Below are 15346 nucleotides of genomic sequence, written 5' to 3'. Positions count from 1 at the left end.
CCATTTTTTAAAAAAAATAATGTTTAGACCTCAAGAAGCAAGCCGTGTTCCCTTAAACAAGTTAGGGAAAGCATGCAGGACTTGGCTTCTAGAATTCTTTTAACCCTTTTTCCTAGCAGTGACCCCAGAAGATTTATGACTTTTTTTTCTGTGTAATGAAATAATGAGTTGTTTTTGAATACATGTTTCTGCTTTTCCTTCATGTTGCAGCTGTGTGTTTGTATATGCTTTGCTCTGAGTCACGTCAGCAGGACTGAGCGGGGAGAGAGCCACTGCAGCGTTCTGAGCTGCTACCCAACTGCCTCTCCCATTGGCAAGCTTGGGGGGATTTTGTTTTTCTGGATTTTTTTTTTCTGCTCAGCCCCAAGTTGGATCCAGCCCATTTTCAACCCCATTTTTTTCTTTTGCTGGCTTCTCCCACCCCAGCAAATTTGTCCCATTCTAGTCACTTTGTGGAGAGTTATCCTTCTGACCAACAGATGGATGGAGTCACAAACTCCTTCACATTTCATTGAGTTGGAAAGAGCAAAAATCCCAGGGTTACTGGGTTGTTGGCCAAAGTGACTGCTTGCAAGAAACAATGAGTATCTGGCTTTCTAACCCTTCAGTCTTCTCCACTGCCAATCCATTTCATTCCAAGCTCTAATAACGGATGTCCAGTGAGATCTAGTATGAATGGCCGAGGTTGTTGTGGATTAATATCACCCCCCCAAACACACTCACACACACTTTGCACTCCCAGCTGCCTTAAACCAGATAGTACTTAAAAGGGTGGATCTACTGTGTTCTCCCTAGTCTGCTTCAATACGTATTTCTTTAATTGAGAATAAGGTCTAAGGTCCTACTCACAACTGTGAATTCAGAACTCCCTCCCGCTCTGCCCTACAGTCCATCTGAGACTGATGGCGTGAGCGTGTTCCCTGATCTCAGAATACTGACATATCACTGGTATTTCAAAACATGGCAAATTAAGACAGGGCAGTTTTATGAGATTCTCTTGCCAGTCATGGGTACAGACCACCTGACAAATATTCCCATCCCTCTTGTTCAAGACTGATTTACTGGCATTAATCCTTCATCTTAGGGGAAGACATCCATCTTGGGAGAACACTGACTGACTGACTGACTGACTGACTTATTTTAATCTTGATTTATTTCTATTGTTGTGTTTATCATTTTAACCCATTGTAACCCACCCAGAGTCTTTTATGTTGGGTAAGCTATAAAACCTGGACAATAAATAAATAAATCTGTAAAATGGAAACACGAAGGCCCAATTCTGCAAGATTATTATTAATTCAAAAGTAATTAGAGTTTGCACATTATACACAGCATGGACCTCATAATCATTAACAAGTTCAGAGCTTGCATTTTTGAAAGCAAGTTCTCATTCACCAATTCTGGAATTTGCAGCTAAATGAAAAGTAGCATGTGATACATGATGCTAAATCTCACGTCTTTTGTTTCCAAAAGAGACATGAATTGTATTGATTTTAAGTATACCAAGATTATGTTTTAGCCACTTGCAAAACATCATTTTGAGTTGTATTTGGTCTTTTGGGGGGTATTTACCCTGTTTTCTATCCTGACCTTGCTAGGATACAACACAGGCTTGGAATGGGCCTCCTACTTCTGGAAAAAAAAAGACCCAGCAAAGGACATCTGAAGGAGAAAATCTAATGCTAACACCTGAACCAAAACCTGTAATCTATCAGGGCCCTTAAAGACTCAAGTTCACCTATTAAGTTGCTCCATGGGTTTGCCTACCTATAAATCCAATCTTTGCTATCAAAATAGTATGATTGATGTATCAACTTCATGAATAATCAACATTTATTGTACAACTATATAAAGGTTGTTTGTACCCTCCCTCAGTGGGCAAAACCATGTGGTCTGTCCCCTGTGCAGTTCAATCAACTTGGCTCGAGCAGATCGTGTGGTCTTCATTCCAGCTGGCTTTGGGAGAATTTCCCCCCACACATCTTGCTTCCCAGAAGAGCCTGATTCTCTTACTGACAATAAGAGAAAGAACCATCCATTTACTTGTCCCTTTCTCTGCCATTTGTCCCTCTCTACTAAACTGCTGATGTCTAGCCATTCCACCTGGCTTCCCAATCCTGCTTCCCATATATCAGTGGCACATTCCACCAACTCTGTTTGAGATCCCACCAGTCTGCCTGATCTCCAAATCAAGCTTGCTTTGTAAAAATGATGCCTTAGGGCTGGGTCAGACGGATGGCAAGACAGCGGAAACTTGGGGGCAACAATCTGTCCAGTGAACAGCACACTGCAACTGTATAACAAGGCACCAATTGTTCTGGACCCAGATTCCAGAGTAGTGATGGCAGCGCTGACAGATGACAGAATGACTACAGAGCCTCCAAATAAACTCTGAGCTCCCACCCCGCTACTCTTCTTTAAGAGGCCCAATTAAAATCTAGGGAGAGAGCCTACCCAGACTTTTGACTACTTGTCCATCCTTGTTTCTATGGCCATCCCAGTGGAAGGAGATCACTGAGAATGGCAAGAGCAAAACAGTGACAATTACGCTCTAGAAACACTCAGCCTGCTTCCTTACTTCTGATCTAGGTGAATATTAACAATCCTAGATGGCTATGATAGGTGATTGTCCCCTGTGTAAATTCACAGACAGTTGAGTGTACATTTTTTTATCTCCAGGATGGCCTGTCTCTGTGAACACAGAATACAGTACACATATATGTCAACCTTAGAATATGAATATATATATATAAAGTGGGCAACACTGTTATCCACAAATAGGAAAAATGTTTGCCGGATTTGGCAGGACTGGCCTAATGCAATCCAGAAGAGGGGAACTTCTGGCCCTCCAAATGTAAAGAAACTACAGTTCCCAGAAGCCTTAGCCAGCATGTCCAATTGAGAAGGACATTGGTAATTGTGGTTCAACAGCACCAGGAAAGCTACCAGTTCACAACCCATAATAGGTAATACAAGCAGTTGCTTGGGACTGCAGAACCACATGGGTTTTAGCAGGTTACTAAAAGAATGAGGAACCTGCCCAGCCCCCAGCCCGCATTTTTTGATTCAAGAACCATCAAACAATAACTGGGTGCTTCAAAGGACGCCTTTTATATGTAGTCATAGTGTTTTACAAGGATCTTAGGCACACTGACCTCCATTTGTAGCCCTCCTGTATTATCCTACCATTTCCCCCACTTTTTTCCTTGTCACGGGAAATCCATGGGGAAGATGAAATAGGTGCATAATTCATTTTAACTGTTCATGCTAGAAATTCTCTGTCTGCAAACATACAGGTTCTCGGGGGTGGAGAATTACAGCTTTGCTTTCTTTATTCCATACAAGTGGATTTGCCCTTACGAGGTGGGAAGTAGGGTTGTAGAAGGAAAATGTACAAGGGGTAAATGAGACCTACTCCAAACAAGCCATATTGTCTGTGGGGTCAAAAAGCATGAAAAGCAGGATGAACAGAATCAAGGAGATGCCTGAGGGATTTCAATGGCTGCCAGTACATATTGTCAGATAGAGGTGTAGAAACAAAATTAAGATTTGCCTACAACATAAGTTTATTTGAAATGGCCTTGAGTGTCTGGTTCTGACCACAGCACATACTCGATTCTTTTTTTTTTTTTCCAGAAATAGGTTTCTGGAAAAATCAGGAATATAACAAAAGGGCAAGATGTGAAGAATTATAGACATTTGTACCCAGTTGAATGGGATGGATTCTGCTATTATTTGAGCAAAAATGTGACACCCTATCTTCCCAAATCAGATAGGCCAGTTACAATCTGGCTAGAATTCTATTTTCATATGTGGCAGATTCATTTGGAAGGGAAGATTTCAAAATGCCATCCCAAAATCTTGGCTCACATAAGCATACACATATACCTGCAAGGAAATCCCCCTAAATGCAATTTGTTGAAGTGAAAGAGAGCTGTGCAAGATTGTGACTGCTGTTGATTTCAATAGGACCTGTCTGGGAGAATTTCTTGGACACTGTACTCCATGGGTCAGGTTTTCTATCTTTCCTTAATAGCCCACAACATCCGCTACATGTTGCAGCAGGGCAGGGCCTAGCTTTGCAAATAAGATCATGAGAATTATACCCATTTTTACTACCGCCTCTTCCCCAACTTATCTGTGATGCTAATCATTTCTGGCTCATCGAAAGTCTAATCAACCCTCTTTCAGTTAACAAAGTTTTCCTGCTTGATCACTTGTAAACAATCAGCAATCAAGCAATGGGTGATTTCCTAGAGTGATAGAGGTATTTTGACCATTTCAGCCATGAAGTCCCTTCAGTTGGCTCATGCCTTTCTGCTCTCTGGATCTCATGGATGGTCAGGCAAGGGCAAGCTGCAAGTGCATGTACACAGCTCAGTACCTGAGAAAAAAGGGCCCTTCCAATTTTATCCACGTATGAAAAGGACCCAGCACCTAAGCAGTGGAGTATCATCTGCACGGTCAGTGGAAGCTAAAAGTTCTCACTCCTCTGGTGGCTTCTTTGAGGGTTATGGCAAAAAGAAATCATAGCTCTGTGGAACGTCCCTTTTATCTATAATATAGCTCAAGGCCACAGGTAGGCAGGAGAGGCATTACGTTGGGAACCTATCTTTTATCTCCTCCTTTACCGTTCCAATGTTATTTCTGCAGATGCTGAGGAAGGGGTCGTGGAGATTCTAGGCAGACCAATCAGCAGTCTGGACAGAAGGATGAGTCATGGTGTCTCTGGTTACACTTAATGGACGTGCAGGTGCAGCCCTGGTGGCGCTGTGGACCTGGGTGACTTCAACAGCTGCATCCACCCAGCAGCCATTCAGAAGAAAACCCAGGCTGTGAGGTAGCTGGAGATCCATGAATCCCAGCCTCTTCCTTTCCCTTCTGCCCCCACCCAACCCCAACCCAGAGAAAAAGGGAGCCTTAGTCTCCAGTCCTGCAGCAGCCCTGGGAAGCGCAAAGCTGGGGACAATGTGGTCATTGGACAAGGAAACAGATTCCTTGGAACAAAGGGCCCTTCATGGAAAACGAGAGATCAGGATCTAATGTGGAAGGAAGAGAGGAGAGCAGAGATAACAAGAGGGAGAAAGGGCTGCTGGCCTTTCAAACCTGCAGGAAGGAAAGCGGGGGCACAACCAGGAGGGTAGAGAGCCCCAAGTGAGGGCATCTCTGCAGCTGGGTACATTGGCCCTTGGTATTTCCCTCTATCCTATCACTAGCACTATTGATAAGCCGGATTGATGGGGAACATACCAGACCATAATTCTCTGTTGCCCAGCAACATATAGCTATCTGTTCTCCATCCCCACCAGCAGCAGCAAGACAGATTCTCCTGTAAATCAATTGCCACCTGCTGCCCCGTCAGCGCCAGCCCCCACTGCCTCTTGTCAGGGCCTTGGAGGAAAAGAGACAGACTGGGGACAACCAGCTTTGCTTCCTTGCTCCTGTTCTTCCAGGAAAGAGAACATTTTAATCATTAACTATGTTTGGCACGAGAGTGGGAGAATGGGTCACCCACAGGCCAGCACCCCCTCCCCACTGGAATAAAAGAGGCAGAAAATAAAACTAGAGTAACTCCCAAGTGGACTTTTGATTACCCTCATATCACAATTATGTTTCTGGATATCAAAATTCTTCTGTTATTATTATTAGGTTGATGGAAGGGATAACTGGACAGCATCTCCCTAACAAGGGAGCCAGCAAAATGATTAAACGATATAGCAGGTTGTCCCTACCAAAAAAGAAAAAGTCAAAGAGAAAAGGGATTTCCCGTTTTACTGAATATGAAAAAAATCAGAATCACAAGTGTGTTCCAGGTTTCCAGAATACATTTCCCAGACATCTTAATTAACCCAGCTTTGGGGACTTGTTTCACATTACCTCTCAGGGCAGAAAATGCCCTTCATTTCCATTCATTTTTCTAAATACCCAGTTGATTACTGTAGTATCTGTTTAGGCCTTAAGAATTCAAGCACTGAAGGTGTCAGCAGATGCTAGGTTTGTCAACTCAGATCATTTCTGAATAAGCAGGGCTTTTGTAAAAGTCCAATATTTGGGAGTATCCCCCTTCTCCCCGCCAATCAACACTGAGTCAGGGCTTCAGGATCTATTTCTTGTTCTTCCAAGCATGCAAACGAAAAAGGGGTGGAATGAGTGAAAGTCATACATTTCTGCCTCCCTAATATGAACAAAAGATGAATCAATCTTAGCAAATCTGATCTGGTCCTTTTTCCCAAAGTATAAAAATGGCAGAGAAGGACTAATCCTGTACCAATCTGAATATTATGGATTGCAGATCCCAATAAGAAATGTCTTGCTGATAAGGGCACATCCCCACCAAAGCATGGAAATCATTTTCCTCCAAACTGAAATTCAAGGAGAATCCAAGAGATTTGAGAAAAAGAGAAGAGATGCATTTTTCTCTTTCTTTTTCGCCCAACATGAAAGTTGATACATCTGGGAGCCGTTCGGTGAAACCTACAGATCCATTCTCAAAAAAATGCATAAAATAAAAAAAATAGATTGTATTACAAAGTTAACAAGCATCTTTGGAGTCTAGAGGCTATGCATTACTTGTGGCCTACATACATAATTGAATGAAAAGCTCAACTGCAGTTAAAAATTAAACCTGCATTTTTTTCCCCATCTAAGTTCACGGACCCACTGAAATCTATCCATTGACCCCAAGGTTAAGAATCCCTGGCTTTGACTGTATTAAAGGTTCATCATCCAGAATTGGTCATGAGTTGTCCATACCGTGTTCTTTAAACAGATGGACATAGCTTCCTTCTCAGAATAAAAGCTTGTTTGGAATATCGCAGCCACTGTAATAAAGAATCCAATTCTTTATTCTCCCTTTCCAGTTGCAATGAATCAGTGGCAAGAGAAAAGCACTCTGTGCATGATAGAAGGCACCCTTTTTAAATGGTGGCTTTACCAAAATGATAGATCTGAAAGCTGGGCATTCAGTCAAGCTCTGTGTTTCTGGATGTTTAAAGGAAGGCAAGCAGGATCTCGTACAAGCAGAATTTTGCATGTATGCTTCCATCATCCTCAGCAAAGTCAGACATCCACACCTTTCAGAAGAGCATTACCTGTCAAACCCACGCAGGGTACAACCTACAAACAAAAAGATCATGACCAAAATACAATACAAGAGCTAATGTCCTGTTCAGACACCCCTCTGTGAAGAGTCTGAGATCAGCTGAAAGCCACTAGATCCCTGCACTATCAACCCCTTGTTCACAGGATCCGGCATTTAAGGAATAAAGCGGCCAGGCTCCTTCAGTCCCCGCAACCTGGCAAATTAAAGATGGCTCACAACCGTGAAATAAATGCACTCTCCCTGTGAGTGCTTTTGGTCACTGGCTTAGTCTTTATGATGAAATTCCAGGCTTCAGCCAGCACAATTTGGACTGGCTGGGCAAGCTTTTGCACAAACTAAGACCTGTTGCACACACACAATATTGCAGAACCCAATCCAGAAGACTGCCCTGCAGGGATACATATCCTGATACTTCTCCACCTTGAAGACGCATCTTCACAGGCACCGTGCTTCTCAGATACCCTGGGTACACAAGGAGTCCAAACAAAGCTGAACGTTTTGGGGTCATAATGCAGTCAGAATACATACAGCTCCCTTCATTTAACTACATGCAAACTGCCTCTCTTCTGGCTTCTCTTTTTCATGCACACACACACACACACACACAGAAATCTATTAGATGTTCCAATATCCATCGCCCATTCCTGACATAGTCAAAAGACACTTATTTAAACATGAAAGATGATGCACAAACTCCATAACAAGCAGAAAATCTAGAGGCTTACCAGTCATTTAGCCACATTTTAGCCATACAGGTTGCACTGTGCACATAGCTACATAGCAAATGCATGTAAAGTCCTTGGATTCCTCCCCATTCTCAGCCCATTCGCCCCCCACTTAATACAGAACAATTCCGCACGCACGATATTCCAAACACCAGGGTACCTCCCCACACTCTTCAATACAGATACACATCATCCAGTGAATATTCCCTCATACCCACAAGCCCCATTTATTACACCCCAAAGGGCCTGTTGCTTGTATCTACAACAAACACGCACAGCACAATCCACAGCCTGGACACATCGATCCCCATCTTACAGATCTCCCTCTGAATCTGATCCCTCGGTCCAAAACCATCTGCCATGTCCCAGAACAGCACAGCTTCACATAATACCCCCCAAAGAGAGTAATGCTTCATCAAAACCGCTACTCCTCCTCATACAAATGAACAGCAGGACACGTCACACTTGCCCTCGGGCACATACAGACACACATGGACAGTACTTGAAAGAAACAACAACCTGAAGCATCCTCTGAGCACAGACGGATCCGGCAAACAGCCCACAACCTTGTGCTGCCAAGGGCAAACAGCACCCCCAAGATTCTCCCTCCCCCCAGGATCATTCTAATATGTAAATCAGGAACAACTTGTCCCCCCAAAAATCAGCTGCTTAAGGCAGGTGATCTCATCCTGGATGGAACAGCCTTCTGCTTTAGGCCCAGATCCAACTGCCACACCCTTCTGCTGCTCACTCCACAGCCATAACTCAGCCCCACATGCTGGCCACAATTCCCACAGTATCCTCCTCAGCACACAATGCTTCCGCTCCTCACACCCCAAGCTCCCCACTCCTTGTACTTTTCACACACACGCACCTCGCGCGCTGCCATACACCACCTCTGCTGTGGTGCATTCATACACAGAGTGGTCTCCTCTTCTTCCTCCCTCCTTCTCTTGATGGCACGGAGAGACCATTCCCTGATGTACCACAAATGCCCCATCCTGCAGACAGCCTTACTCCTTTTCTACTCCTAGTGTAAGCCTTCCCCCCTTCACACACATACATGCACCTGCACACGCACAGACATCTTTAACCCTGAAACATCCTCCTCCTTGGCACATATTCTGAACATATAAGGGCTACATATATCTCTGCGTTTTCTCCTCTCACCTCTTTCATGCCCACAGCTTTGGTTCACCCCCAGCACTGCTACAATGCTCCCCGCCCTCATTCTCCATCTGAAATATGGTTTAAGAAACTTGATTTTGATCTCCTGGTCCTCGACACGGGAACCCCGCATTCCCATACAGGGCTCTGCAGAGGGGGACCCCCTACTCCGCCAGCCCACCAAATGGTTGGGGGCTGTTTGCCTCCCTCCCTCCCTCCCTCCACCCTCCTCCTCAGTTTCTTCCTGCAATAAAATCACAGACCACCAACCAAGCGCACCGGAGCCTTTAAGTTGCTCTAGATTCAGGGAGGTCCTCATCACCCCCACACCCAGCCGCGCAACTTTTCTCAGCGGCGGAGGGGGGCCACCAAAAAACCTTCTAACGGGGAGGAGGATGCTCTCCAGGGAATCGTAAGGAGAAGAATTCGCGCCCACTTGGGAACCTCGTGATTCTCTCTTCCCTTCCAGATTTAGGGAAACCGTCCCCGTTTTTTTCGGGTCCTGACAAAGACGGGCGGGGGGACAGACACACCTCCCAGCCAAGAAAACACCCCGATCGGTTTTCTTCCCCCGTATCCGACCGTCCGCCCCACAGCCCCGAGGTTGAGGGAGAGGGCAGGGGCTCGGCTCCCCTCTGCGGTCCACCGTGCCCCCTACCTGAGCCGCGCCCGTCCCCTCCGCTCGCTCCGCGGCCGCTGCTGTCGCCCGGCTGGCTCCTACTGCTTCGGCTGCAGCGTCTGATCGATGTGACATAATCGGCAGCAGCGGCGGCGGCGGCGGCGGCGGCGGAGAGTCCCCTCCCTCCGTGCCCCGCCCTGCCCCCCATCCCTCCTCCCCGTCTTTCATTCCCAGCTCCGGTTCGGCCCCAGAGCTGGTGGGGAGGAGTAAGATGGAAATTGGTTTATTGGCACCTACACACACCCGCCCCGCGTGGTAAGGAGTATTTGGAAGACTTGGGTGGGGTTGGGGTGTGGTTAACCCATACGTTTATTCTCAGCACCCTGGAGCGGGGGGGGGGGGACGCCCCGGTCCCTCATTTTGAGCTGGGGGAGGAGAGGACAAGGGGTGTCTCCGGTGCTTTAGAAATGAACGGATGAGACGAGGATGCCTTGGCGGGTGAAAACGAGGCAGATGGAGAGGAGTAGTTGGGACCCCGCAGCAAGTCCGGAGCAAAAATGCAGAAGGGGAGAATCGATCAAGAGGAGGGAGCCAAGCGACAGAAGCCTTATTTCCCGGATCTGGTGAGTCCGCTTGAAGGTCACGCCCAGATCACCCGGTTCCCCGCAAGGCCTCGCTTCTTACCGAAACCCTTCGGGGCCAGCCAGCTGCGTTTCTGGCGCGCATGAGCGGGAGCGGGAGCGGAGTCCCTGTCAGCAGCAGGCAGACCCTCCGAGCCAAATTCCCGGTGGAGAGGGATCAACAGCCTTCCTCCGCTTGCGGCTCTGTTGGCCGGCTGGGGATGATGGCCGTTGCAACTCTACAGATCTGAAGGGCAGCCCTGGCGGCTTGGCCAAAGGAGCGAAGTCGGCGCCACGGAGCGCTGGCATTTGTGCGGGGAAGGAGAAGTCCTGCAGAAGCCGGGCGCTGCAATGGCAGAGGCTCGACGGCCAATGTCTTCGCCGCGGCAAGATGCGGTCGGGCCAAAAAGAGTCCCGACGCCAGCCGTAGGGCTATTTTCACAGGCCAGAGCAAGGCTCCGCTGCTCCTTCCTGGCACTGAAGATGCTCTTGGCGACTTGAGGTTTCTGACGGGCAAGCCAGAAGCTTCCCCGGGCGGAGGGACAGAGGAGCCCCAGGGAGGAAGAGGCAGAAGCAGCAGAGCAAGGCCGCCTGGACCAGAGCATGTGGGGGAGGGGGAGGGGGAGGGGGCGGCCAGCCTGTGGTCTGCAAGTGGTTTCAGAGCATTAACCCCTCACCCCAAAAACGGACCGAAGCGTTTGAAAAGGTGGATGCAGGGGATATGATGGATCAGAGGGCATTGGCAGACAAGGAGGAATGGAGGCCAGGCCCAAGGGCTTCCCCAGATGAGCAAAGGGGTGAAGTCCCATCGTAAGGACATAGGAAGAGCTGGGCTGGATCAGAGCCAGGCCTGCCTTCCATAAAGGAGAGGACCTCATAGGACCTCCCTTCTGTCCTGTTTTGAGAAGCCTGCTGTTTTCTTATTATTTATTTATTCCAGTCATGCTTATGCTGCCCAGCCTAAAGATTCTGGATGGTGTACAAACCAGCAATATCAAAGATGCATCTGGCAAGAAGACTTCATAAGTAAAACAGTATTGAAAACATAACTAACATTACTGAAGGTAATTTGACTAATAGCCCTTGAATGCCATATCCCTGAGGCTGCCTAATCCCCTTTAAAAGACATCTAAGCCAGGGCTCCATCCACAGCAGTGGTAAATAATCTTTGGATGGCTACAGGAGGCATTTAACTTCTTCAGAAGGGGGGCAATCATGACAGGAGATGAGGCAATTTTGCAAAGGAGGTGAGGCCATGTCAGACCCATTGGCAAGGCCAAGGTTTTCAGGGTGCAATTCAGCTTGGGATTTTTCTGTTCCCAAAGAGCTTATATCTCCTGCCTCAAATTGGCAGGAATCCACCCTGCCAACTTTCTGGCTATCTGATGAAATGTGGTGGAACTTTCACTGGGCTTCCAGAACCACAAAAATGAGTTTGGGAGGTCTGATGTATAATTGAATTAACCCTGATAGATGACCTCTGTTGTTGAAGAGGCAGAGGGTGGGGGGTGGGGAGTGAGTGCCGCATCTGTTGATCCTGCTTGATCTCTCAGGAGTTTGAAGCAGCAGCACTGGCTGCCAATTAGTAGTCCTGTAGAAGGCCCTAACAACTTGGCACCAGGATGCCTGTCAGACATCCTGTACTGTAATAGATTTGGTCAGGTCACTGAAATCACTGGGAAGCAGCAAAACGTATCTACCCAAAAGAAAAGAAGTCCAGTTGCCATGACTCAACCTCCAGATAATTCCACTTGGATGACTGAGAATCTTCATCAATGTACGCCCTGCTGCATGTCCCAAAGGCTGCGAAATGCCACCCAGTGCTGCTTATGAGTGAGCCTTCTCTCTGTTGGTGCACATGCATTCAGGAGGTACTGTAAGTGCTATATAAAATTGTAGGGACCTTGTGAAAATGTACTTAGTCAGGCCTTCCCAGCATGAATGTTGGAAGAACTTTGGAGGGGGGGGGGTTTCTATTTCCCCACCTTTTTAATAAATATAATGTAAATGATTGCAATTATTGGTCTATATTGTTTTAACATAGAACTTTAATTCTTGGTTTAAGTGTTATTGCAGCTTTTAATGCAAACCATCCTGAGATACTTCAGCATCTAAGCCAATATATGAATGTGCAGAAGGAAGGAAGCACTGTGTGAAGACTATTTTCTCTCATCTCTCACCATGTTTAATCTGCCATTATGTAGCTTCATTGGATGATCCTGACAAGAGGACAAGAAAAGCTTTTTCTTATTTGCTTTCTCCATGTATAATGTGTTACAAGCAAACACCCCTTTTTCCTCTTCTCCAGTCTCTACAACTCCATATGCTGCATTTGTTCCTCCAGGGGAGCAGCTTCAGCCACTTGTTCATTTTGGTGGGCCTGATTTGCAACTTTCTTAGTCCTTTACTGTCTTTTGGGTACCAAGAATAGAATTGAACACGGTGGCTTAGCCATGTTTTAAGCCTGGCTTCTTGAATAAACAATTTAAGTGCTAATAAGGTTTGCTTGGTTTTTATCTATCTGTATTTGCTAGATTTCTGTCCTGCCTTTTCTGCAGGAGCTCCATGGCGATCTCCATTTCTTTTATTCCAGTAGCAACCCTGTAGAGTAGGTTTAGAGTGACTGGTCCAAAGTCACCCAGTGACTTTTCATGGCCAACAGTGGATTTGAATTTGGGTTTCCCCCTTTCTAGTCTAACATCTTAACCAATATATCGCATTGGTCTTTAGTTTTGGCTTAAGATGTATGACTCCTGCTATGTTCTGTAAACCATGGTTCATGGTTTAGCAGAATATTGGAATCCAGCCAATTTTTATTTATTCAAGGAATCATAAGCTATATGAGTTGAACAGGACCAACAGATCATCTAGTCTAACTCCTACAGGAATCTCCTGAAACATCCCCAACAGGTGGACATCAGCCTCCATTGAACAACCTCAGTAACAGGGATTCTACCACTCTTCTGGGCAGAGGTTTCCATGGCTTACAAGCTGCTATGGCCAGGAGATTCCTCCTGAAATTCTTCTTAATTCATTTTTCTTTTAATTTCAACCAAATGCCCTTGTCCTGCTCTCGGTTTCAGCAGAAAAAAACGGTCTGTCCCCTGTTATACATGACAGCCTTTTAGATGGTCATAAATAATTACTGTATTATGGTTCTTTTGTTCTCCATAAACCCTGCTCCTTTAACTTTTCCTCACAGGGCTTGGTTTCCAGGCCCCATACTGTCCTGGTAGCTCTTCTCTGAATCCTCTTCAGCTTCTCCATCTCCCTTTTAAAATCCAGTACCTAGAACTGCAGTGCGATCTAGTCAGTTTTGAGTACAATGGAATTATTCCTTCCTGTGATCTAGACAAAATGCTTCTGTTAATGCATTTTGAGACTGTACTGGTCTTTTTAGCTATGGTTGGAATTCCACAGCTACTCCTAAATTACTCTTATATACACGGCCATCAAGATAGGTCTCCCCAACCCTGTACCTATAGATTTGATTTTTTTTTCCAACCCAGATGCAGGATCTTACATTTCTGACCTATTTAATTTGGCTCATCCTCAAGCCTACTGAGTTTACTGTGAACTGTGATTTTGTCCTCTGAAGTATTAGTTTGATGCCATCTGCAAATGTTCCACACTTCCAGCTATTCAAAACCAGCACTGAAGTTCCCTTACAATGATCATTAACAGGGAGGATGTCAATCTGGCTCCAATGCACCTTGCAAGCCCTCCTCCCTGCCTGTGACCTATCACTCAAACCATTTCTCAGCACAGATCTAGTGCTCTTTTTGAAAGAACATTAAACCCACATCCAAAAATAGCCTGGCAGATAGGCTAAAGGCACAACATCATAAAGGCTTGGGCAACAAGCTGGTCAGTAAATTCCTGTCGCAACCAATGGATCAACATTTGGTTGATCTGAAAAAACCAGACCCTGCATCTGTGGAAAAGCACTAGGAAGAAAAAAAAAGAGATGGCATGCAAGAGGGATGCAGGATGAAGTGGGAGAGACCTGTGAATGTGTGCATATAATCACCCTGTGTGTACACACCTGAAAATCCATATATACATTTCAGTGTTCACATATGCATGAATGTGCACACGTGTGGATGTATGAGAGTGCATATCTATGAATCTATGGATGCAGACACATACATGGGGGTTCAAAGTGGAAGGCGAAGTGCAGTAGCTGGATTTTAATAGCAGAGATTACAATTTAATTGCATGAGAGCCAGTGTAGTATTGTACAGCGGTTCAGGTCTGGACTAGGAGCAGGAAGACCCAGGTTCTAGCCCTCCCTTAGGCATGGAAGCCAGCTGGGTGACCTTGGACCAGTCACTTCCTCTCAGCCCTAATCAGCATCAGGCTCTGGAACAAGCTGGCTGATAAACAAAAAGCGGCTTCGCTGTAAGAACCAGGTGAGCAAAGTGCAAAAACCAGCAGACCCTGCAGCCATGTGAGACAAATACTGAGAAGCACAATAATTCAATTACATGTTCAATTACTCTTCCGGGTGCTGCCAGCTTTGAGGTCAGAACTGGACTCCTTGATCACTGACTAGTAGCATTGCCACTCACTTGTAGCAAACCACTAAATAAGGAGAGACATTCAATTACACTTTCAATTACAGGGAGACACTCCTACTACAATAAGAACTGGATTTCACCCATTTCTGTGTTCCAGTACAAAATAAGGGACTAATTTTCCAGCATTACACAGAAGCTATCAGCAGCAGCAGCAGCAGCAGCAGCAGCATGCTATTTTGGCAGCTGTGCCTCACTCTTTCCTTGCACTAAGTACTGCAATGCAGTCCCCTGTTAGCTACCTTGCTTGACAACCACAGAAACAGTTGCATTTTCGCAAGAGTACAGCTTTTCCAGAATTGTGCAGTAGTGCAAGAGCGCTTTATATCACTTCTGTGCAACCCAAGCATGACTCCTCTCACTGCCATTGCTGGATATTGCATGGGCACTAATCAGCACAGGCAGGCAGAGCCACGAAGGGCCAAGCATATGCCATGGCAGACTCTCTCTGAGGTCTGCTGGCATCACTGAGTTCTATGGAGGTGAACAACCCAGACTGTATCTGCCATTGCAAGGCTGAATGTGGAAGAAGTACT

At 46.0% G+C, this 15346-nt stretch overlaps 1 protein-coding gene and 1 long non-coding RNA gene across 4 annotated transcripts in view; one reads left to right on the top strand and one right to left on the bottom strand.

Moving 5' to 3' along the window:
* Positions 1-9742, bottom strand: part of L1CAM (L1 cell adhesion molecule) — a 99760-nt gene extending 90018 nt beyond the window's left edge. For both annotated transcript variants that reach the window (XM_088137747.1, XM_088137749.1), the window contains exon 1: positions 9653-9742. The gene's annotated coding sequence lies outside the window, so the exon portion shown is untranslated. The remainder of the gene's footprint in view (positions 1-9652) is intronic.
* A 113-nt stretch (positions 9743-9855) lies between these two features.
* On the top strand, positions 9856-12722 carry LOC103065362 (uncharacterized). 2 transcript variants are annotated; one of them, XR_015795762.1, is made up of 4 exons: positions 9856-9928; positions 10079-10236; positions 11174-11297; positions 12299-12722. It is a non-coding gene; the product is annotated as an uncharacterized LOC103065362 (long non-coding RNA). The 2 variants fall into 2 exon arrangements; XR_003084538.2 differs by lacking the exon at positions 9856-9928 and having other exon boundaries at positions 9993-10236.
* The last annotated feature ends 2624 nt before the right edge of the window (positions 12723-15346 follow it).

The sequence above is a fragment of the Python bivittatus genome, unplaced genomic scaffold (assembly GCF_059951505.1).
Source record: "Python bivittatus isolate LINGU-HERP-01145 unplaced genomic scaffold, Pbiv_v1 ctg000220_np1212, whole genome shotgun sequence".
NCBI classification, from domain to species: Eukaryota; Metazoa; Chordata; class Lepidosauria; order Squamata; family Pythonidae; genus Python; species Python bivittatus.
Note: the sequence above shows the minus strand (reverse complement) of the source record. Positions and strands in the feature narration are given on the sequence as shown.